This window comes from Thermobia domestica, chromosome 9, assembly GCF_964235325.1.
Source record: "Thermobia domestica chromosome 9, izTheDome1.hap1.1, whole genome shotgun sequence".
Lineage (NCBI taxonomy): Eukaryota > Metazoa > Arthropoda > Insecta > Zygentoma > Lepismatidae > Thermobia > Thermobia domestica.
In genome coordinates this window covers 23022444-23048134 of record NC_137462.1, presented here as the reverse complement: position 1 = coordinate 23048134, position 25691 = coordinate 23022444, and the positions used below count along the sequence as shown (strand labels likewise).

Genomic DNA, 25691 nt, shown 5'->3' with positions numbered 1-25691 from the left:
GTATCTGATATTGTCATCATATGTAATTCTCCTATTATTCCATTTTTCTCAAGTGGTAAAGCTTGATTTCAAAATCGCAGTGCATAATTTAATTTTTAGTACAAAATAAAACACCAATTAGTATTTGATTGTCAAATAATCTGAGAGCAGCATGCTTGATATATTCTTATAGTCTTATCATATTTACTGCAAGTCACAATATTTTGGGAATTATATCGGGATGTACATATGTGTAGAATAAATCAACAGACTGTTGCTTTAGAATATAATATTTCATGATGACAAACAGTCAAGCTATTGTCTTGAGTATTTTAGTCAGACATTTTACAAATCTCTTTAATCCATGTAGGTGAAAACACAAAAAGCTGAAACTAAAATTTAACTTTGCGGACCCTTTTGGCTGTAGAAGTTTTTACAATGTCCTCAAGAGATAGCTTTGAAGCTAACTTATGCTCTATAGATATGGTCCTAAGATTAGTGAGTCGTTGTCCTGTTAATTTTCTTGGGCAATTTTTAATTATCTTTAGTTTGCTAAAGCTTCTTTCCTTGCCTTATGTAAAAACAAGGAATATTTTCCCAGTTTTACGCCGCGCCAAATCTGGTGCCCGGGGCGGAAGCCCCGTTTACCTGCACTAGTTACGTCACTGCATATGCAGTTGTTTAAGAATAAGCATATAAACTTAATTATGAATTACGTTCACGCACTTGTGTATATTTCTTGTATTGTCCAGTCCTTTAATGTTAATTCAAGTGTAAGGGCTATCTCATAGATGGGAGCATTTCCTCATCTTTCCGTAGTATAAACTAAGTTTTCTTGTAAATCGGGGTACAACTGTAATACTGTCACACCAATGAGAATTGCTAGAAATCTATCTACGTTATATTGAAGTATGTGTGTATGTTAAATGTATTACATGATTTTTCGTGAATATAATTTAAGTAATACAAAATACATTCATTCCTGTTAAAAGTACTTCTGAACCATGTTGAAAATATTAAAACCTGTTTACACACAATGAATGGCAATAGTTATATTACATTTTATAGGAAGTTTCCCTTTTTTTTACCCTTTTCGAAAGAAGTTTGTCCCTTCAAAAGGACTTTTTTCTCTTTAATTTTTGACAATACTGCTGTGAGATAATGTAGGAATATTGACTTGAATTTATGCCTCATTAAACTATTCAGTACTATGCTGGAAACCATTTTCAGGAATGAGGTATAGTCCATGGAAGGGGAAATTCAGGCGATTTTCGACAAAATCGTGAAATCACGGGGCGGGACTAGGAAGTTGTGGATGCAGAAGAAGAAAAACGTTGTTCAAGGTTGACAATCCTGATTCTCCTAAACCTGATGAAAACTTTGAATCACGGTATAAGAATTAAAAGAGAGAGTGTTCCAGTATAGGTATACTTGATTTGAATTAGAGAAATGAATCATATATTTTCAATATACAGTGGTAGTTCAGTAACTGAACTCAGTGTATCTATTACTGGAGTTACACACATGTGCACTAAAAAAAAGTAAAAAGAAAAGAAAAGAAAAGAAAGAAACAACAAACTGAAAATATCCATTTAAAAGTTTTAAAATATGCACTATAAATACGTACTTAAGAAACAGCATATTCATTTCAGATTCACTTCTGTACAATGCTTCTGTGTGAGCAAACTGACTTTCCACTGTTGTTCAAGATTTTTTGGTATCAAACTTTGTTTATTGTTTGTTAAAATAAGTTTATAAGCTGAAAATGATGTTTCAATGTCAGCTGAAGTGATTGCACAATGATAAATAATTAAGAATATTCCTGGCAAAGATTTACTAATTCCACATTGAGTAACTCGATCTCTGCACTCCTGGATATGAGCTAAACATCTTATCCAACTTCCTTTTAAGCTTTGTTCATGGTTTATCTGGGGTAGAATCAGGGGTAAAGGTGGTTCTAAAAAGTAGAGGGATGCATGATGTTACGCCGTCCTCCGTACTTATCTGTATCCATTGTAATATTTTAGGGAGTGGGGGAACGGTTTTCCCCGCGTTCCTCCTCACTTTTACCCCTAGGTAGAATTTTAAAATGTTTTCTTAACAAGTCGGAAAACTCTTAGAGGAATACACCTGTAGTTTCCAATCACGCAAATGTTCCAACAAATGTCAAAAAGTGTACATGATGGGATAATATGTTAGACAGTGCAATTTTCTAATGCTAGAAAAGAGTATTCCTTTTTTTTTTTAATTTATCCAAAATACACAACATTACGGATCCAGGACTTTAAGAATATTAACATAATTTTAGCTTCAGAAATATGCGAATACCCGTGGAATATACAGTAACCTTCAAAATATGCATTTGCATATGCGAATATGCGTTTTTAAATTATCCGGGCCCTACCTATTACATTCTTGTATTTCTTTCAGTTTTTCTCTCTAAAACTGTTACGCCAGATAAGCAGTCTTCTTTCTCCCTCGTCTGCGTATGACGTCAAGAGAAACATCGAAGACAGCGCCACTCTTTCCTGATGTTGCCTTGATCTGACAGTCCATAAGCATAGACCAGGAGTAGGGCCTATATAGTCAATAATCTCTTAGAAAACCCTGAAATCAGTGGGAGGGGGCTAATAGGAGGTTCACAACATGGACGAAGGAGAAGGCTGTGCATGGTTCTCAGCCATAGAAGAATTCTTATAGATGTAATATACACAAAACTTTGAATTCATGTATAAGATACAAATGAGAAATTATGCAGCTATGTTCTTGCGCTAGATTAGAGAAATTTGAGTTTCACGTTTTCGATATACATTGAAAGTTGTTTATTATATTAGAATACTTATTACATTTTTATTTTTCATTTATTTTTCCCTCTAAAGCTGCTAAGCGTAACAGCCAACTTAGTCCTTTATTTGCTTGTGACGTTCAAGAAAACCGGTGATTACAGCATCACTCTTTCTGATATTGCCCAAACCTGATTGGCTGTTACTTTTGTAGCTCATAGAACTCGAATTTCAATGTGAAATAAGGAAAGAAGTACGTCTGTATAATATAATATTATTATTTCTTGTGTGTCGTATACTTGATTATGCAAGAGCGTATACAGTTGTTTTTAATTTTTTATTAAATGATGTTCACGGAATGTGGAAGGAAATATAGTTGTGTTTTTTTATTGACTGCAATATAGGCTTGCTTTATATAAACAATATATCTAGAACAAAGACTTTAACGTATTTATGTGTAAGTTGCTCTGCACATAAAATCGTTTGTTATACTAACTTGTCACGAATTTGTATGGTGCAACACTCATACTGTTATTTCTTTTATTTTTTAATAGATACCCTGAACCATCATTTGTGCATTAGGAGTGTTTGAGGTGAGTAAATGTTTATAAATAATTTTTCTTTGTTAATGTAATGTTTTACCCATGTTTATTATTATGTTTTTTTTTTTTTTTTTTTTTTTTTTTGTTAAAGGAGATAAGAATAGCTGTGTTTATGCTGTAATTTGCTTCTAGGTGTACGCAAACAGCCTCGACAAGTTCCAGTCGACGTTAGTTTAGCAAAAAGATATTTTAAATTTGTGACATATCTTTTCAAAGTTGTAAAATTATTGTGCAAAAAGTTGCAACTGAATATTTCTGTTTATCGTCCCACGATTATGCCCTTTAGGCTAAAAGAGGCGATGACTAAAGCAAGTGAATGACGTAAGAATTGGTGGAATGTGAATGTGGGAGGAGATGTGAGTACGCGAGAGAACCCACGGACACGATGTTGTCCATTACAAACTTACTTGGCTGGGGATCGAACGAGAGACCCCACGCACCAGGGGTAAGCGCTCTACCACTAAGCCACCACGACCCCTCGTTTTAATCGTGACGCCTAGAAGTCTTAGAGAATACTTTTTTCCCGCAGAAAAAGGCAAACGCAGCAGTATCGTGCATGGAGAGGGATTCTATTAACTGTTGATTTTGATAGGAATGTATACATATAGGAATGATCCCGCGACGAACATGGAATATAATGATGCAATAGTTATGAATTGATTTTCTATGACAATAATTTCCAACTTCATGCTCTTTGACGTCACAGTTTGCTGCTCCAATTCTTGGTAAACAATTCAACCATAAATAGAAGATGGTGACAAGTAAACAAGGCGTAGTCAGTCGTTTTGGAGATACACTGCTCGTGGATTCTTGATTAAGCGAACTTCATCCATCTTTCTCGTTCTCTTCTCTTCTTTGCTTAACCTGTCCCCCCTCTCACTCTCTTCAGGCTTAGCTCGCTCCTACGTCATACATCGGCGAATTGGAAATGCGTGCTCAATTAGCTTCTGTACAAATGCCTTCTTCCTCTCCATATTTTCCCATTTTATGTTTCTGATGTCCCTTCTCCGTATGTCTGTATGCTGAAATTCTTCCCCTGTTAGATCTTCTCAGTCATTCTTAATCATGTCTATTCATTTATTTCTCTTTACTTCTCTTCCCATCTGTTTGTATTCCCATCACTCTTCTAACCACATAGTCATTTGTTCTTCTCATTACATGGCCATACCACTGCACTCGTCTTTCTTAGATCTTCTTAGAAATCTTTACCATCTTGGTTGTTCCCCTTACTCTCTTATTCCTCACTCTGTCTCTTTTTGTTTTTCCACACATACAGCGTAGCATTTTCATTTCGATGACATTCTGTCTTTTTCTTCTTCTTTTGTTTATTGGTTACGTTTCTGCTCCGTATGTCATTGCTAGCCTAACCACTATTTTGTAAACCATATCTTTATTCTTCCCATGGGAGCTCATGTGGTTCGGATTCCACGTTAATCAGTAGGTCCATGTCTCACATAGCCTCGCTACTGAAAGGGACGTTAAACTGAAAATCAACCCAACCCATATCTTTATTCTTTAACGTAATCCTAAGGTCGCATAGAACCACATACTTTCTTCCAATTTCACCGTCCATATTTCATTCTACGTTATTTCTACGTCTAAATCACTATTTTTGGCAACAGATGACCTTAAATACGTATTTAATTTTTTTTCACTTCATTCCATTCCCCATTTCCTTCTCCGATAAACTCGAGGTATGCCATTCGCACTCACATGGAAGATGGGAAAATTTATATTACAAAGAAGTTCTAGAATAATGAACAAGCGTCACAAACAAAAACACTGCCTAATTTTATAACACTTAGCAGAAATGCCCAATCTTCTCATTGATTTAATAGTATGCAACCTGTAATACAGTAGAGTAGTTTGGGTTGCCTAACTTGAGTACTTCTGATATACTCTATACCAGCGTTTCCCAACCGATGTGCCGCGGCACACTGGTGTGCCGCGAGGAAATGAAAACAAAATTATTAATTATATAGGAACCTAATTGCAAGACAGGAAAAATGTGTATTTAACTTTCAATTACTATGAACCTCTACAATGAAAAAATACTGTAATTGTAATATATTATTGTACATACATTACTACTACATAGATTGTATTTCGAAAACAGAATTTTATTAATATTTAAAATTGTGACGCATATTAACCATGTTAATAAATTATAAGTTTCACACTGTGTTACTTATCTGTTCATTTTTAATGTTGAAAAAAGTATTATCATTGTTATGACCATTATTGTTTCTTTATTGTTACAGATTATTTCGGAACTTGAAATTTTAAAATCTCATTCTATCCTTTCGACAAAGCAAACACTCATACAAATTACCGCAATTCCGTTTTAAAAGTACAAGAGATTTGTTTGTTCGTTCGTAATTTAGTGATCTTACTTGTGAAAGGTTGGATACATTCTTCGAAAAAGAAAGTGTATTTTTTAAAAGACTGAGTTCTATATTTCATTGGAATTGTTTTCTATTTTTTAATTTGAATGAAAAGTAAGTATAATGATTTATGATGGAGAAAAACCAGTGATCTAGCTTTATTCTTTGTGAGAAGGAGGTCAGTAATCAAAGAAAACAAATACGACGGTATTTTCTATTTACAAATAATAATAATAATAATAATAATATTACCTATGAGTGTGCCGCGAGAATTCAACTTAGACCCGTAGTGTGCCGCAAGTTGAAAAAGGTCGGGAAACGCTGCTCTATACTTTTTGAACCTTCAGAACATGAGACTCCGCGATCGCCGCTCGAGTCAAAAATTAAGAAAAAACAGCTTCGTACGCGATTAGATCTTGCGAGGATATATCTATGTACAAAATGTGGTGGCTCTGGGCTTTCAATGCGAAAACCTTATGACACACACACACACACACACACACACACACACACACAAACAAACACACACACACACACACATATATATATATATATATATATATATATATATATATATATATATATATATAAGGATTAGGATTATCCACTTATAACAACTATTTTTTTAAAGGAAGAAACCAAACAAGTAATCAACTATTGTCATGAATATTAATAATTTAATCTGTATTCACATTGGTAAATATGAAATATGAATATACAAATGAATACAGATATACATGTAAATGACGAATAAAATCACAGATAACTCTGTATGTATAGACATAAATAGTTAAACACATATTACCTCTGGGACATTTAGGTAATTAATGATCAGTGAATCAACAAGAATCATCTACCGCTGTAACAACTCAATATAATAACAGCTATATACTTATACAGCCAACATAAATTTACATTCACAACTGTAGATAACACTTCTATAAATGCTAAACTATAAAGTGCTGTCGTGCATAATACAGTTTTAAGCTCATTTATTAACCCTGTAGGGCTAAATATAATCTTCTTTTTTTTAAAAAAAACTTAATTAGGACTTTCCTAAAGTCCATGCTAATCCATGTTAGCTGACACCAAAGTTAGGACATCCTATATTTAACAAAGTAAACACATTACAATACTTGCATTGTTCAGTCTGTATCCTATTACGCAACGATTTCTGCCTGTTTTATCCTTTAAGGAAGACCTTAGCTTAAAGAAGAAGAAGCGATTAAGAATAATTCTAACTACATTGATTTGACGTGGGATAGGACAAACTGGTGGTCTTTAGTTTCTGAAGCAGTGAACATGAGGCATCCGTGAGCCATGGAACATTTAATGTACAAGAAAGGATTAGACACTAAGGTTACAAGGTCAATATTTCTGGAATTTCGTCTGTTATAGAAGAATTAGGAGTATGTGGTAATTTTAATAAATGGGGTTGGCAACTTTGCAGAGTTTCACCTAACCGCGGCCTACGAAGCTAGTTGTAAATAAACACAAGTGGCGATTCCTTTGGAATGCCAATCTCGCGAAGTCCGCTCAGTTATAAGATTTCTGTGAGCGAAACATGTAACCGCGGCTGAAATTCACCGGCAGCTGGTAGAGGTTTACGGAGAGACTGTAATGTCTCGTCATCATGTCGCAGAATGGTGTCGAAGGCTTGCATCTGGTAGAGCCTTTCTATTTGAACTGTACCCTTGCTGGCGGTGCTGTCAATATGTGATTTCCCATACCTCCCTGAAAAGAGGAGAGACAAGTTGCTGCGGCCGAGGTCTTTCAATTGTTGGATGCGGAAGCGTTGCCACAATGAATTATTTCACGGACTTCACTGTGCTGTCTTGTTAGCCACTTTAAGTAGCCTACGAGCTTCATTCGTCAAGACCAAACGACTGAATGACAAATTGGCAACACAGCTGAGGTCATTCATTTCTATTCGCTACGCAAAGGGAGGGTTTCATCCGCCAGAGGGATGGCGGGGGTGGGGCCGAAGTATAGTTCGCATAGTTTCCGAGGGCACAGGTGGAATAGACAGGCTGTAGAGAAAACGTCACCGACGAGGAGCATAGTGGCCGACCCAACACGGCATCAACAGATTTGAACACAGCTCGCGTGGAGCAGGTGATTTAGGACAACAAGAGGATCACGTTACGACATCTGGTGGCAGAATTGGGAATGTCATTCGGAAGCGTTCGTGACATTGTGCACGACGAAGTGAGATGAGACACTTCGTGGCAACATGGCTGAAAACGCAAGAACATATTTTTTTACCAGAACGGAATCTTCAAACTCATCGCTTGATGTGATAAATCAGTCAACCGATATGGAGACTATATCGAAAAATTACCTAATGTTTGTACTAGGGATGGCCAAAATTTTCCGGAATCCGGATTCCGGAAATTTTGTTTTCCGGAATCGGAAAATTTACTTTCCGGAATTCGGAAAAATTCCGGATTTCGGAAAATTTCCGGAATTCGGAAAAAATCCGGATCTCGGAAAAATTCCGGAATTCGGAAAAATTCCGGATTTCGGAAAAATTCCGGAATTCGGAAAAATTCCGGATTTCGGAAAAATTCCGGAATTCGGAAAAATTCCGGATTTCGGAAAAATTCCGGAATTCAGAAAAAATCCGGAATTCGGAAAAATTCCGGAATTCAGAAAAATTCCGTATTTCGGAAAAATTCCGGAATTCAGAAAAAATCCGTATTTCGGAAAAATTCCGGAATTCAGAAAAAATCCGGAATTCGGAAAAATTCCGTATTTCGGAAAAATTCCGACATTCGGAAAAAATCCGGAATTTAGAAAAAATCGGAATTTTTCCGAGATCCGGAATTTTTCCGATTTTACTTTCCGGATTCCGGAAAGTAAAAATTCTGGAATTGGCCATCCCTAGGTAGTAGCTGTTAAAAGAGAAACACAATAATGAATATATATACTGTATTAGTTTCTTGTAGTTGGATATGTCTTTATCACTTACGTAGACAATTGCTACTGCAGTTATTTACTGCTTTATGAGAAGGTCTTATTTTCATACACAAAAAAGTCGCCGGTATGTCTCAAACATTATCGCGTTCCCACCTGCAGCTGCTCCAAAGCACTGCAAACTACTTTTTAATCAGGCGAAAGGCAGTGAAGGAAAAGAAATCTCAACAAATATTCTAATAACATTCGCTTATTGTCAACATACCTACAGTGAGCGCAGAAAGTGCTCGTACACCATGCATACTTTATATTGAAAACAGCTAGCATGAGAACGGGAGGTGGAAAATATATATATAACCAGAATTAAGACTACACCTTCATACATTTTATTTCTATATACAAGAGAAAGGCCAAACAAAGACAATCACTGTTTTGCTCAGAAGAAAAGAGAGAATTCCTTTTTTGTAAACGCAAAAAGTCACCGTACACTTATGATTGAATTAATGCTTATAAAGTATATTACGTTATTTATTATTTTGTGGGATTACCCTGTGCGTTAATGATTGTCTGTAGTCTTCGTGGCATTGATTTCACCTGTAGTAGTTCGTAGTTCTGTAGCTTCGGGACTATAGAAGTCAGTGGAGAGCTTTTGTGAACGCGGCATTGAACCTCCGGGTTCCATAGGCCATAGAGTTAGTTAGTTAGTTAGTAGCTTCGGGACTGAATATGTCCCATTCTTCTTGAATAGCTTTTCTCAGGCCTTCTTTAGTAGAGAAGCTGTGCCTTCTGATTCTTGTCACCAGAACAGACCATAGATGTTCTATGGGGTTCATGTCTGGGGATTGGGGAGGTGTGCGAAGCTGTTTCAAGGTATTATAGAGTAGCCACAATCGAGTATTTTCCACTGTATGTTTGGAGTTGTTGCCTTGCTGAACAATAAATTGTTTTCTGCGCACTAGTATGGAGATTTTCCTTTAATATGTTAATATACACTTTGTGGATCATCACTCCATCGATAAAGTGGAGACGACCCACTCCTGAGGCACTCATACAACCCCAGACGAGGACGGACCCTCCTCCGTGTCTTACTTTAGGGACGAGATTTTGAGGATTCATCTCTGTATTCACCTTGCCTCATACCATACGCCTCCCATTGGATTCGATAAGATTAAATTTACTTTCGTCCGAAAATATGACCTTATTCCAGAAAGAAGCCTGATCCCTTATCTTTATACTCTTTTTCAAACTTTAGTCTCTTTATACGATTTGTCTTGTTCACCCATAACATTTTCCTGGCTATCCGAGCATGATACCCTGCAAATATTCCGCACTGTACTGGCTGATACTTTAACACCGCGTGTTTCCAGATCCGTTGCCAATTGCACAGCACTACTTTTCGGAACCTTTTTTCTTTCCCTAATAATGTAACGTTTATCTTGTTCACTCAACACTCCTGGTCTTCCAGTTTTTTTTTTTTTTTTTCGCACAGTGATAGAAACATTATACATCGCAATTATTGTTTGTACTGTTGAACGAGGTCTGTCTGCAAGGTTTGCTATCTTTCTCAAAGATTTACCCTTCTTATGCAATTTAATAATTACTTTTCTTGTCTCCTCATTTGTTTCTGTTCGGTTGCTTCCCAGTTTTACAGCCCACCGTGCAGTTTTTTCACTCCTATTCACAACTAAACTCATTCTGTTATTCGTCATGCTATAAACAGAGGTGTATAATCAGATGAATACTAGTGAACCCCAGTTGTGGTATCTTTGTTTCGTATTCGTACGTCAGGTGTACGATCTCTTTTTGCGTCTACTCTATACACTTTCTACGGAATTTATTTACTTTCTGACCATTAAACTTGTCTTTTTGTTCTTTATTGGTATATTCATAAAGCTTAGTTTTCATTATTCATATTGTGTGTGTTATTACACTTCTTAAATTTTCTGTTTCTTTTTCGCAAGCATTCTCGTTTCAATAGCATAGGTGTACGAACACTTTCTGCGCTCACTGTATGTACAGTAAATACAAATTTATAATTTTTGACTTTACGAAGTATACAATGTAATTGTTCAATAATTAACATAAGCAGGCATTCATTAATTTATATTAATATAATAATTAATAAAACTAATAAGCGGGTGATTGATGACTCAGTGGTAGAGTTTTCATCTATGGTATTCTAACCCAGGACATGTGGGTTTTCGATGGCTAATTTTGTGTTCGAAAATTTTTCTGGTGGTAGCCCTACTCTTGGTTCCCTTTCTTATATTTGTTCCATCATCACTCATTAACGAATTTACTTTATCAAAACTCTATAGCCATATATTCATTCTGTCCGTCAGTGAAACAAACAGTCTCAAGTACTATCTGATGGATTACCATCAATTTTGGCCACGATGTACAGAGTCAATAGTTAAGAATCGAGTTCCCTGATGAATGTAATATTCAAACCGGAAGCGGTACAAATCAACCATTTCCGGTTTTAACGTTAATCATTATATAGTAAATATGGTAATAGATAGCGAGAAACGGTTTCCAGTAATCGACATATATAACATTCATGTAGATAGAATGTTACCCAATTTGTGCATCTGCTGAAAATAATGAGCTTAGGTATTTAGAGAGCATTTTCCGCTTTAGAAAATGTGTGCTTGGTAAAGAATGTAGAGAATTAGCTGAGTCAGGCACGTAGCTAGAATATGGTAATAGGAAGGGGGGGTCTGTCACGAAATACTGTGGTTATTTACCAGGGGCTCAATCATTCTAAATTATTTTATTGGCAACATATATTGGTTCGTTTAGCCAAGATTTCTAATGGAGGGATGATATGAAATACTGTGGTTACACACCAGAGGCTCGATCAATCTAAATATTTTACTGACAACATACCCATATTGATTGGTTAGGACAATAAAATGAGGATATATTAGTAAGTATTTTAATAAGAAGCTATGAAGATATCTCGAGTAAAAAATTATAAAAAAGCATTGAAAAAGATATAGTCTTCCGAGGTCATTCGAACGGTGTCGAGAATTTTGCGTCTGGGAAATTTGCGCCCTACCTCAAGAACAAGGAAAATTGCGCCTGCAATGTACCTCCACCGGGAAGTTTGAGCCCTGCGAAATAAAAGAACCTATTCGAGCTTACGCATTTGCTCGGAAGGGCTGACATTACAGCATAAACAATCCTCCCCCCACAACCATGCCATTTGTGATTTATTTTCATTGTGGCTATATAAGGGGAGAATAAACTTCAATATAAGCCAAAAGAACACAACGGATCAACGCAATCACTGCTTCTTCCAGAGATGATTTTGGGGGAACACTGGCCTCCCCAGAGCTCTCAAAGTGCCCCCTCGGAGGAGACCAAAATAATACGTCTATAATATAATAATAAATAGAATAGTACCAGCAGTGACCCCCTCCGGAACACTAAGTGTGCCCTCCGGAACATTTTTTCTGAAAGAACGACTGAACGCAATTGTGTGTTTAAAGTGTAATTCCAGCAAGTAAACACACTGTACATAGTTTTCTTGATAATATTACTGAACTGATTTTATATTCACTTTACATTTTCTTTTCTATATTTTGTGTCCTAAAAAGCCAAACAACTCGCAAGGATTGTGAACAGAGATATCTGGGTAGAGCCAAACAGCCTTTTGTAGATTAAATTATACTCTTTGATTATATTAATAAATAATTATATATCAGTCATTTATACTTTTATTGTAAATTTTGTAGTATAATGAAAAATTGTATTTATATGGATTGCCCTTCAGTGAACTAAAATTGTATTTTTTTTTCATTTGTTCGGAATATTATAACGGATGGAGTAACTCACTGAGACGATGAGAGGCAAGCCTAGTTCAAGTGTGAGTGGAAGTTACTTTACACAGTACAAAAATAAGTTGAATTGTAGGGCGCTAACATCCCAGTGCAAATATATAGCCGGCGCATTTTCCCCTCTTTTTGCGGTAGGGCGCAAACATCCCAGTGCAAATATATTGCGAGCGCATTTTTTCCTATTTTTGTGGTAGGGCGCAAATTTCCTGGGCGCAAAATTCTCGCATTCAAGGGAAATATAATGTCCGTGAAGTTGACAAGCCACTTATGTCAGACTCCAATTTCGACTTTAAACGTCGCTAGTGCTATGTTAGTGTTCGATAGTGACGCAAATCGTTAGCACTCCACAGATAACGTGTGCTTTTCAAATAATGGATATGTCTTCTAACTGCATGCCAACACGCCCACTTCTAAGAATCATCTCAAAAATGAGGTTAACCGTTAGAGCAAGTAAGTGCTCATTAGTACCATTAACATTAACGTTAATGCCTCCATTGTACGGCCCTTTGAGTAATAATTACACCACGTATAGTCTCAATGGGTCCCTATATTCTCGCGAACATTCTGACGTGCCCAAGTTAGTTACTTTTTTTTTTTTTTGGAACTATTGTTTATCTGTTATTGTTTATTGTTTATTGCTAGTCTGCAGAGTAGTCCTTACATTAATATGCCATTGTCCTTGATAATCATTGCGTATTTACAAGCAGTTTGTTATTACTGTTAGAAGATATCAAAAAACAACAGATAAAATCTACTACTTAACGGTTCATATTTTTCTTTTACAGTACAAAAACGATTAATAATAATAATAATAATAATAATAATAATAATAATACTATTCCAGCATAAAAGTTATCAATTGCATCACACTGGCAACAAGCGACGCATATTTTAACTTCATAAAAATTCGTTTCTCACGATTTTCTGGAAAACTACGTATGATATCTTCATTCTGTCAAGTTGTTTATCTCAGTGTGATATATGTATTACCTCTGGACAATATCACAGTAAAACAAAAATTAAATATTAGGAGTGCATCGTACTTTTGGACTACATCTCATTAACCATGGGAAGATTGAGTAGTGTATACTTTAGGATGTAAGTTTCAGCTTAACTTGCATCATACATTCTTAGGATTACAAAAAGGAAATTTGTTCGTTTGCATTTGAACAAAATTCTTAGGATTACAAAAAGAAAAAATAATTTTTCCGAATTCCGGAATTTTTCCGAAATCCGGAATTTTTCCGAATTCCGGATTTTTTCTAAAATCCGGAATTTTTCTGAATTCCGAAATTTTTCCGAAATCCGGAATTTTTCCGAAATCCGGAATTTTTCCGAATTCCGGAATTTTTCCGAAATCCGGAATTTTTCCGAATTCCGGATTTTTTCTAAAATCCGGAATTTTTCTGAATTCCGAAATTTTTCCGAAATCCGGAATTTTTCCGAAATCCGGAATTTTTCCGAATTCCGGAATTTTTCCGAATTCCGGAATTTTTCTGAATTCCGGAATTTTTCCGAAATCCGGAATTTTTCCGAATTCCGGAATTTTCCGATTTTACTTTCCGGATTCCGGAAAGTAAAAATTCCGGAATTGGCCATCCCTAGTTTGTACTATCTGTTGTCTGTATTGGTTGTATGAAATAATAGCCTATATACACGTTTCACTGCAGGCTTTGTAACTTTACTTTCTTATCGCCCCTCGTACGTATGTAGTTCTTATTTAATTATTTTTCTTATTGCTAACTACTGCCATAAAATATAATTAATAGGTTTAGGATTACTTTGTCAGTTCTCATAGCAAAAAGGAAGAGAAAAGTTCTAAAAAGAAAAAGACAAACAAGCTGTCAATTATCTCAACAATTTTGAGAAGTAATATTTTATCCAATGAAAAAAAAAAAACATAGAAGTTGCGTACATTTCTATAATGCAGTACCGGGTGCATCAAAAGTACGGAGCAATAGGCAAACTCCGTTATAAGTAAAGATACCAGAAAATGGAAAAATCGAAAATAATTGGAAATAGGTGGTTTTCAATGTAGAAAGGGTGGAATTTTCCAATTATACCAACCGCTTCGGCTCTACACTGCTAAGGCGCCCCGTGTTAAATGAAGAAGCCACATTGCCAGTTCAGCAGCCTGTTCCCTTGGCCTCTCACCGTATCAAGATTAGATGGAAGTGGTCTACTGTCACATTTTTCCTGCCACTTGTGACCGGTTGTAGCCGTTTGGCTTAGTTTGTGGACCGGTTCCGATTAAACTACGCTCGCTCCGTGGTTCCTCATAGTGGCGATCTGTCTTGTGCACAGCGTGCTTCTTCAAAGTGTGTCCCTCGACCTTGACTCGCAATTACCGATGTGATCCTCATTCTCTAAGGGAGTGAGGCTCACTGTTGCGCCGCCAGACCGAAGTTCTGAGTGCGTATCAGTTACCTACTGATAGAGCCGTACTTGCTAGCGAATCAAGGCCTCCCATGCTCTGCAGGCATGATGCCCAACCATTGTAAGGCAAGTTCACCTACCGCCCATGCTCACCATTACCGAGATTTTTAGGATAAGCTTACATAGGCTACCGAATCCCACGGTTCCACCACTGCCCGTCAGAGTCCAACCCAATTCCGGGAGACCTACATATGCCAAAGGGGGCTTGTTTATTCCTGGCCCTGCCTACCTCTATCGTTCAACATCTCCCATCTTGCGCGTAGAGGTACCGCGTACACGTTGAGATACTCCCGTATTATCCCGGATCCAATGGTACGTGTTAAGTCACTATTTGAGGTTGATGGCAGCCCTTTATGCTGTAAGGCTTCCGCCCTTTTACTAGGATCGGAAACCTTTACCCAGATACCTGGGATCGGCACCTTTTTGTAGTCACTGTTTGGTTTTTCTCCAGGTAGTAAACTGACATTCCCCTCTCGGTAGTATCGCCCATGCAATACGGGTCTTCCTCTTGTTGTGGTAGAGGTACACCGTACATTACCAGAGCCAATGGCTGATGTAGATTGTCTATCATTTGGGGATGGCTACCCTGGTAGGCTTTCCATGTAATCCGGGTCTTGAGGTACCACGAACATGTTGAGATACTTTGGAGAGTATCTCCTCCCAGACCCAATGGTACGTGTAAATCACCATTTGAGAGAAGTACCATAGTCACTGCTCACTCCCGGTAAGGCTGTCCATGTGACAATATCAACAATATAGTATTCTTAGAAATCAGATTTCAGTGTTCAAGGTTCCCTTTACATAACAATGTGTATTCCCAATGTCATTTTTGCGTGTCATTACGTTCTCGTCGGAGAGCCTAGTGATTGAAAACATTGCTTTTTCATTTAATATTGCGGAAACCATTTCAGATTGAAATCCACTTATTTCCGGCAACTTTTGTCTCTTTCGATTTCTTCCGTATCTTTAACCATAATGGAATTGGCCTATGGCCCCGGGTTTTGATACACCCTGTATATAGTCCTATCCATATAATAAGTACACTATGTAAGTTGCCATCACAGGAAGAAAAAATAAAGCTTTTGTATTTGACAACATTAAGCAGTTCTAGGATGTTAAATGCAATCCTGCTGTAGGGTCCTATTGTTTGGGGATCTATATTGGGGGTCTTATTATCCCATTTTACCCATTTTATCTGCAACGAATTTTAGGCTTAAGCAATGGGGAAGGCTTAAAGATAACTTACGCCATATTCATTAAAATGAAGTAATTTTTTTAATGAAAATTATCATATAAAATAATTTTCTTATGAGTATGATCAAAGTTTCAACTTGGGCTTATTATTATTTACGAACAACGTAATTTGCCTCAATTTTTACTCTTGATAAACCTTCAGGATATATGCTCAAGTGCACAGAAGCAGACAGAGGGAAGAGTTCAATTAGAAGAGGATAACGCAATCTTCTCCTTAGAATAAAGTAAGGATCCGCCGAACGTTGCATCAAACGACTGACTCTTGTATAATGTACGCAATGGGGAGATGAAATCGGAAGGAAATTGCATTTAGTGTCGCCACGTTTCAAGAGAAACAAAGACACGGACAATGATAAACACTTGTGCAAGAAGCATTCTGCAGTCTAATTGGCCAGCCTATATTGTGCTTTATAAAAAATACAATTTCTGCAATTTAAAATTCGACGCTTCTTTTTTGTTTTTCGTTTTTCTTTCTTTCTTGACACTTGGTTCAACAACCAAGCACAGTGTAAATGACACGGAAATCAAATATGTATGCTATGCTCTTAACATTTCAAGTCACTTCTACTCAAAGTAATTGTAATATAGAGGAAAATCTAGAACTTTCTAGAACGCAAAGTTCTCTCGTGTTAAAATTCACATTTCTTTTGAATATCCAAGGCTATAACTTACTGCTCAATGTAGCCCTTATCTGTGATCTGCTGACTAGCACGCGTGCCGTTGATGCTCAAGATTCCGGGTTCAATTCCGGATGTGGGAACATCAAACGTATTAAAGTGATTCAGGTTCCGTAAGATCCATCCATCTTTAAATGTTTCTTCCTGTTTTCGCACTTTACGTTAGGCATTTCTCTCAGTAGCTTTCCAATTAACACTTTATGCACCACGCATTTTGGCGATCTTCTGAGACAGTTGGGTTTAGATATCCCCAGTATATTCGGTGAAATTGTATACCTTAGTGTCGCTAGTGTTAGAAAATTGATATTAGATTATCTTCGTTATCACCAAACTATGATCAATTTGCACAATAGAAGTCTGAATTTTAATGTAAAGAATTTGTTAACTTAGGCATTAAAATAATTATTTACTGTCAAACGGCGTAACGTTGCCTTTGAGAGTAACTTCATCATTCGAACGATATATACTGGACCCTTGTGAGATGTTACAGTCGACTATGTAGCTCCCTACACGTTTTGTGGAATTTCCATGCAAGTACACTATAACACAGAGGAAGAGAGACATAAAGGTTGTTTCTGGTCAAAGTATTCAGCTATGGAAAATTTGATAAACTGGTAGCACTATCGAGGAGACACCGTAGTGTAAAGTGATAGGAACGTTGGACTCACGTCCGTGTGGTACCGGTTCAATTCCCAGCCGGTGCTTCCCGATTTTCGGCGTTCATCAAGCGTTGTGAGACAAATTGAGAAGTCACTTGAATAAAAGACGTGACGAGCACTAAACGTTGTTCGGCGTAAGCTCTAAACTGCGGTAAACAAAGCCACGTGAAACTAAATCTCGCTGATTTGCTGTTGGCCTACCGACGCTTGTACTCCTCCGCAAAATAGTTCATGTGATTGCATTATTACTTTTACTATGAAGCTTCATATAAAACTGCTATATTATTATAAATGACAAAAATATAATACGGATTATCTAATAATACTGCAATCGTGTGGGGCTAATGAAACAATAGAAATAAACACTAAGGATGCGTAGTAATTATGGCGCCAACTCAGCTGTGGACGGGTGTTCTGCTTTTAAAGTCTGAAAGATGACTGGCATGAATCCCGGTTCCGCGAGTGTTGTGGTGAAACACCAACAAGGCAAACCTTTACTCACTAAGCGGCAATTGTTTACGAGCGAAATTCAAATACTTTTTTTTTTTTTTTTTAATATTTCGAGTTTCTTTTCTTTCTTTTCTGCTGCTGCTGTAAGTATCTCGACAACACGAGACAGTATTGTCAAAATGTACGTGTATAATTTGCTCCTTCCCGTGGGGAGTGGGAGTGATACATCACTAGCCAATCGTATTTGTGACAAGCGGAAGGATACAAATATTTTGTTTATCGGAGTTTAGAGCTTATGCTGAACAATGTTTAGACTAGAAAATTCCTGAAACGCTTGTTAGAGACGCGTGTTAGTCACTAGGGTGGACACAGTTCAGCCGGTCGCTAACAGAGGGCGTTGGAGTGGCTCAAGTTCACAAAGGACTGTCATGTCAGGTGGTTTGGTTTGTTTTTCGGTAACTATCGTAACTGTGCACAAGGATATCATCCAATAAAGAACTTTGCCCGTGTTGTGTTCAGGGCCGCAGCTAGCTGGGGCGAGCGGGACACATGGTTGGAGAGCCGCTTAAAACGGAAATATATATTCCTCAAGTACTTTAAAACATTTTCACTCGTATTAACCGGGGGGGTCGCAAATCAATGGTTTCTGAGTAATTTGCACATGTGTGATTTCTGAGGTGAAGTAATGCAGTTTGAACCAATACACCTTACTTCACATTCGGACGTATTAAACAGCAACGGTGCAGACTTACGAGCCGTACGTTACCACATGAACTACTAGGTGTGCAGGATTACACATGTAAAATATCATCGCTCTGCGATAGGTGGAAGTGGGTCAGGGTGAAAGTTTCTCGCGCACCTCTCGTTAGCCGCCAAATTTCAAAGAAATCACACATGTGCAAATTAGTCAGAAATTATTGATTTGCGACCCCTGGTTCATATAGGCGAAAATGTTCCAAAGTACTTGTAGAATATCCCCTCGCAAGGAATGCATCGAATTACCAGTTACCCTATATATATATATATATATATATATATATATATATATATATATATATATATATATATATATATTACTACAAAATGAAATGAAATCTACGAAACTTTTACGTCCCCAGGTTATGCCGTCGGAGGATGTATGTTATGTCGAATTAACACACAAGGCGAACTGAGTCTGTCTTTGGCCAAGTTTGGCCATCAAATATAGCGATCTTTATTCCTTAGACAATAAATGGGCTATCTGATCACCAAATTTCGTTCGGGGTTGCGGTGGCTCAGTGGTAGAGCGTTCACCTCTGGTGCATGGGGTCCTGGGTTTAAACCCTGCTCCCTCCAAGTGTGGTGGACAAACACCGTGTGTGGGGGTTTTCTCGGGGTTCTCCCGTTTCCTCCCACTTTCTTCATTCCACCATTTCATTCATTACTCATCATCACCGTCTCCTTTAGCCTAGCCGGCATAACCGTGGGACGTAACACAAAAATTTCATTTCATTTTCATTTTTCAAATTTCGTTCAAATCCGGCCAGTAGTTACCGAGAAATTAAGTAGCCATATCCTTACACTGGAAGCTAAAATCTTTATCAAAGTATGCAAAAACAGTTGGTTGATACATGCAAATGGGGAATAGACTAATAATGTTGTTTTGTATTTCATATTATGTCCCATAGGCTATAGGAGACATATTAATGAAGCTCTATGATTATAAGAGAATTGGTGGAATGTGGTCGGAAATGGGAAACACCGAGAAAACTCACAGACGTGGTGTTGTCCACTACAAATTCCATGCTCTGACTTGGGATAACTCGAGGGACTTCTCGTACCAGAGTGTTAAGCGCACTGCCACTGAGCGACCATCTCCCCTTTACGAAGGAAGAATTGGTGAAGTGAGAAAATGGAAGGTGATGATAAAACATATAGATGCGATGTTACCATCACAAGTTCGCATATATTCTTCCCGTTGGTCCAGTGGTTATCGCGTTCGTCTTTAGTGCACGTAGTCCTCGGTTCGATTCCCGGTAGGAGAACATTAAAATGTGAGCGCATTACGATGGTTCGAATTCCACCATGACCTATAGATTCAAGTTTCATCTATGCTGAAAAGGGATGCTAAACTTCAACAGAAACAAGCTCGAATACCTATGAATCGAACCAGAGGAGAACGTTTTATCACAAATCATCGCGCCCTCAATAGGAGGTGCATTCAAGTTATAACACCTCCATTTTTTCTCGAAACTTTTTTGTTTTAAAGTACGCGAGCACTCTTGTCAGTGTGTGACAGAGATGGCAGCACTATACGACACACAGAACTCGAGCAGCAGTGGTGTATGAATTTGCGTGGTGTAACACCGCTTAAAATTCATCGCTAGTTGAATGAAATATGTGGTGATGGTGTCGTGAATGTGTCTAATGTGCGTTAGTAGGTGCGACAATTCAAAAAAAGAAGAACGTCGTTTGACAACCTCGGCCTCGCACAAGTCGGTCTGACGACATGATCGAACAAGTAGAGAAAGTTGTTTTGGAGGATCGCCGAATGAGTGTGAAACATATCAGCTCCAAAGTTGGTATTTCCGTGGGATCTGTGCACACTGTGCAAATCAGCTGGTGTGAGGCCGAGATTATCTTCGTTTGTTGTCACACAACGTTCTGCCTTCTTTGAACTGTCGCACCCACGAATGCACATTAGACACACCATCAGATGTCACTCAACTGGCGATGAATTTCAAGCGGTGCCACAGCACGCAAATTGAGAAAACGAATGATTACACGATGTTCTTGTAATGAAAACGTCACCATTTTACGAGTATCGTAAGTATTAAAAACAGTCATCACTCTCATCGCTACCGCTAGAGTTCTGTGTGCTGTAGGGTCTTGTTATCTCTATCACGTATTGACAACAAGTGCTCCCGTATTTTAAAATAAATAGCACGTTTGTATGTTACCAATCCTTAGAAAATAAATTGGAGGTGTTATAATTAGAATGCACCTCGTACAGAGTTGTTTTTATTAGTATGGAGCAGGGTGTGTTTGTGTTTATTTATATTAATTTAATAGTATGATAATATAAAATCGTGTATGCAGGTACATTTTCAACGTGTAGTTAGATTTTCGCCTTCTACATGGTTTGGCTGTATTCCAGTAACATTGCTGTTGAAATCGTGCGGGAGAAGTTTCTAACATTTTAACAAAGTTTAGTATTTATTGTTGTTGTTGTTGTTGTTGGCGGGGAGCCTGCAAATGTACTTCGCGTGCTTCGTCCTAGTGTCACTTTCACACACATTGTCTCGTGTTGTTATGTCATTATTGTGTCATTTTTCAGCTAGTGGGAAGCAGCTTGTGATTTCATGCATGGTGACACTTTCAAGGTGAGAATACAATGTGAAGAGAACATCATTCCACAAGCTCCGCTACATCGTGGCATTTGATAAATTCACACTTTCTCATAGGTTACATTTACAATAATAATTTTGTGTTTTATATTCTCCGAGCATGTTTCGGGACTGTTTTGTTGAGGGAATTCGCAAATTTTTTATGTAACCGAGATCTTAGGACATTTCCTGTTGTGGCTTTGGATTTTACTGTTGTCTTAAAAAAAAACCGGCTATCTTATACGTTCAGTCGCAAAAGTGCATACTTTTCCAGTTTGTTTTCTTTGCTTAAAAGCTGGCCTAATGTAAGTACGTTTTTCGGTAACTTATATGAATTTTTTTTCCTACTCCTGACAAACGTAAATTGAAATTGCTAGGTATTTGTTTGAAGGAGATGTTTGTTTGTTTGTTTTGACATTAAATGTGCTTGTCAACGACTCATTTTTTTCACTTTTTCAAGTATTGGAGAATTAAATGATTAATAGTTTCTGTGCGTAAAACTTACAGTTCTTGAAATTACGAAGTGTTTTAATATTGTAAAAAGTTTCAATCTTTTAATGTAAAATGACTTTGATATTTAAAGCTAGAAGAGGTCTGCTATTGGATTATAACATTAGGCCTTTTGATTCACTTAACTGAAAGATTCAGTAACAGCTACAGATTACAAAATCAAGATGTATAGTGGTACAATGATTATCCTCTCATGGGGTACCGATTATGTTACCCAATCCACAGCTCAGCGAATACCGTGAAAAGACAGAATTGAGAGACAACGTAAACGCCACATTCAGTCCCGTGATCTTTCTTCTAGGACAGTGATTCTCAACCTAATTCCTACCACGACCCCCATTTTATCACATCCTGTTGCCAGCAACCCCTTTATAACAAGATTTGTAATAAGGTTGTGGGAGATTTTTAATGTACCTATTGCGGAGATCTCACGATATCCATCTATTTCTATAATAATACGAGGGCCGTTCGGAAAGTAAAGAACGATTGAGTATCCCGCCCGAAACCGACTTCCCACCATTGTGATCGACTGCGCGGCAGTTAGCTTCTTCCTCCACCTCAGTTTGAGCCGAGTCTGAATGCTGTGCGGTCACGCTACTTGTTTTTGCAGCGATTCAAAATGCCAGAGCCAATCGAAAATTCCGCCAAATATTAAGTACGGAGTTCATGGCAAGAGGAGCAACAATAAACTCAGAAGCCTATTATGAAACTCTCCAACGACTTCGACGCGTCATCCAAAACAAGAGACGTGGAATGCTGTCGAAAAAAGTTTTGTTGCTCTATGACAATGCCCAGCTTCATGCATCAGCACGAACACAGCAGGAACGTCGTCTAAAGTGGGACATCTTTGGACATCATGCTTACCGTCCTGACTTGGCACCAAGTGGTTTTCACTTATTCCCGAAACTTAAGGAATTTTTGGGAGAAAAATAGTTACCAAGCGATGATAAACTCAAGCAAGTAGTGACAGTCTGGCTCAAATCTTTGGCGGCAGATGAGTATGACATCAGCATTGTAAAACTGGTCCCACGCTATAACAAATGTTTTGACAACTATAGCGATTACGTAGAAAAGTAGAGTAAAGTCATGTTGCTTTGCAAACAAAGTTTTGTGCTGACATCTTTTATTTTCATTTAACCATGCAAAAACGTTCTTTACTTTCTGAATGACCCTCGTAGAATCCACATCTTGTATATAATGGATACTGTAAAAATCAATTTATATGAAAAAGGTACGATATGAAACTAATGAGAAATGCATATTGAAATGCCACAAAAATACAAATGCAGCAAAACCTGTATATTGAAATACAATTAAAATTGAAAACTAATAAAATACCTGATCATGGTATGATTTCACTAGTGTAGCAATGTCCGGTTCAAACTTCATGACGCACGTTATCGAGTAATTTTCAACTGATAAGTTATTTCTTGTCTTTGTTTTAATGCTTACCATAGAAGAAAAACCATTCTCGGCGCACAGGTACGATGTAGCAAATGGAATTACTATTTTTAAAGCAGCAGATACCAGACTAGGATATAATTCCCTCCGATTCAAGGTGGATATTGAACCCCTTCGTTGAAGAGTAGGTGATCTAAGCCCACAACTTCTTGACCAACTAATAGAGTTATCGTGCGGGTTTTCTGTAACGAAGACTTGGACAAGTTCTGGGCGAAGAGGAAAGAAGAATATCGTGGTCTGGTATATGCTGCTTTAAAAGTAATAATTCCACATGACCATTGTTTTATAATCATTCACTCTAATCATCCGCCTCGCTTAGCCTACAGGGCATAATCGTGAAACATACAAGTAGAAATTTAATTTCATTCAGAAATCAGACAATTATGAATATAACTAGTTTGTAATCGTTAATGTGTTACCATATCTGTTTATTGATTGATTTAAATGTTAACTCGTGTGTTCAAAACACCTCAGTCGATCTGTAAATGTTCACGTGGAGTAATATAAGCGCAGTTTATGAGTTTGTCTTATTGGCTAAAGAAAACGACAGTAAGCGCAAAGATATTATGGTAAGGTAAAATTGTTAATGTGTAAAATAGTTTGAAAATAGCACTGAGAATTCTCAGAAAGCTCATGGACATGATTATCATCGTAAGTTCGTGCGTCCTAGTGTTGAACTTAGCAAATAATTTAGATTACTAGCTGAACTTGCGCTCTCTACACAGCGCATCATTCGCATATGAGTATAAATATCCTTCTCATTCCTCACAACATATGTACATGTCCCTTTACAGACACAAGTGAAAGAATTCTTGAAAAAAAAAATCGCCAAGGCGTATCATAAACGGGAGGTTTTATCGATTATTTTCGATCCCAGCTTGCGCCGTGTGGACTTTGTGGTGGACAAACATCGTGCTCGTGGGTTTTGCGGGGTTCTCTCGTTTCCTCCTACTTTCTTCATTTCACAATTTTCATTCATTTCTCATCTTCACCGTCTCCTTTAGCCTAATCGGCATAACCGTGGGACGTAAAACTTACAGATTTCATTTCATTTTTTTATCGATTATTTTTTCTCAGTATCTCGCACCGTTCGCAAGATTTGAACCTATTTTCGGTTGGAGTTTCTAATTCATGCATTAGCAGTGTTTTCTTTCTTCTTGCATGCAGTAAGTAATAAGCAAATACATTACATACACAATTAGTTGTAATGGCAGTTATATATGGTGTTCATTGGGCAAAGCACTCCAAAAATAAAGATTCATCTTATCGGTTAGACTGGAGAAATGGTTACCGTTCCTTTTTCATTATTATTTGGGCATGAAACAGACGCCTGATGCATATGCAACCCCTATTTACAACAGTGTGGTGTTGAAATGTATAACATGTAGGATATGATGCTTTTGTTTTTTCTGTAATTTCAACGCTTCCAGTCTACCCTAAAAAATGTAATAAAGAAATAACTGCCATGCTTTTTTAAATATTCAATTAAAACAGGACAATCTACGCAAAATTTCCAATCGATCAGTGAAAACGTCATATTTCTAGAGGCTATAGTTTCCGAGATCTCATTGTCGAAAGGATTGACCACAAACATATAAACACATAGTTTAAAAGAACTCGGAAGATGGAAGCACAATTCATGTGCATTGATTTTAGAGAAGGCTTATTAAAATACAAAGGCTTTGAACAACAATTCTGTATCATAAACTTTATGAAAAAGATGTAAACTGATTTATTTAAAGTACTCGTACTTACAATGTTTGTCCCTGTTAAACGTGAAATCACACACAACCGTAAATGAAAGATTTGAAAGCCATAGTTATACGTTGGAGCTCGGGTGCTTTTAATTGCTATTTTAGCATTTTAATAGATAGATTTTTATTTGGGGAATTGTTTTCTGATGGGTAAGTTTCCTCGGGCTCCCCTCTGAACGCATAATTATCGAATCCACGATGAAGTTGCATACCAGAAATTAGCACTTTTCGCTTCGTAAGGTTGGTTGATTACCCAAACATGAAAACCTTAATTAGTGTATTAACTCAGGCAGCAAACAATGTCTAAGTAAAGGTGTTAAATACAATTACTATCGCAACTGACTTCGTGTCTTTGTACGTATAGCATACATTACAACTTTTGAAAAAAGTAGAAAACTTGGATGAGTACGTATGTTTCGAGACATTGATTGTGTTGTACTACTAATGAAGGTACGTGACATTAGTTACATGTTAATGCATTGATTATTTTACTGAGTAATACTTCAGAAATATATGTTAGATACTTTATTGTATAATCTGACAAATTAGTGCATTATAAGCTTGTCCTTAGATATTCGAGTATATTCAGTTAATTGATTATAAATAAATTGACAAACAA

General features: G+C 37.2%; 1 protein-coding gene across 3 annotated transcripts in view; it reads left to right on the top strand.

Annotated features, from left to right (window-relative positions):
* Tpst (tyrosylprotein sulfotransferase) overlaps positions 1–25691 on the top strand; it is a 532464-nt gene that overhangs the window by 137308 nt on the left and 369465 nt on the right. For all 3 annotated transcript variants that reach the window (XM_081770746.1, XM_081770747.1, XM_081770749.1), the window contains one exon: positions 3317–3355. The gene's annotated coding sequence lies outside the window, so the exon portion shown is untranslated. The remainder of the gene's footprint in view (positions 1–3316; positions 3356–25691) is intronic.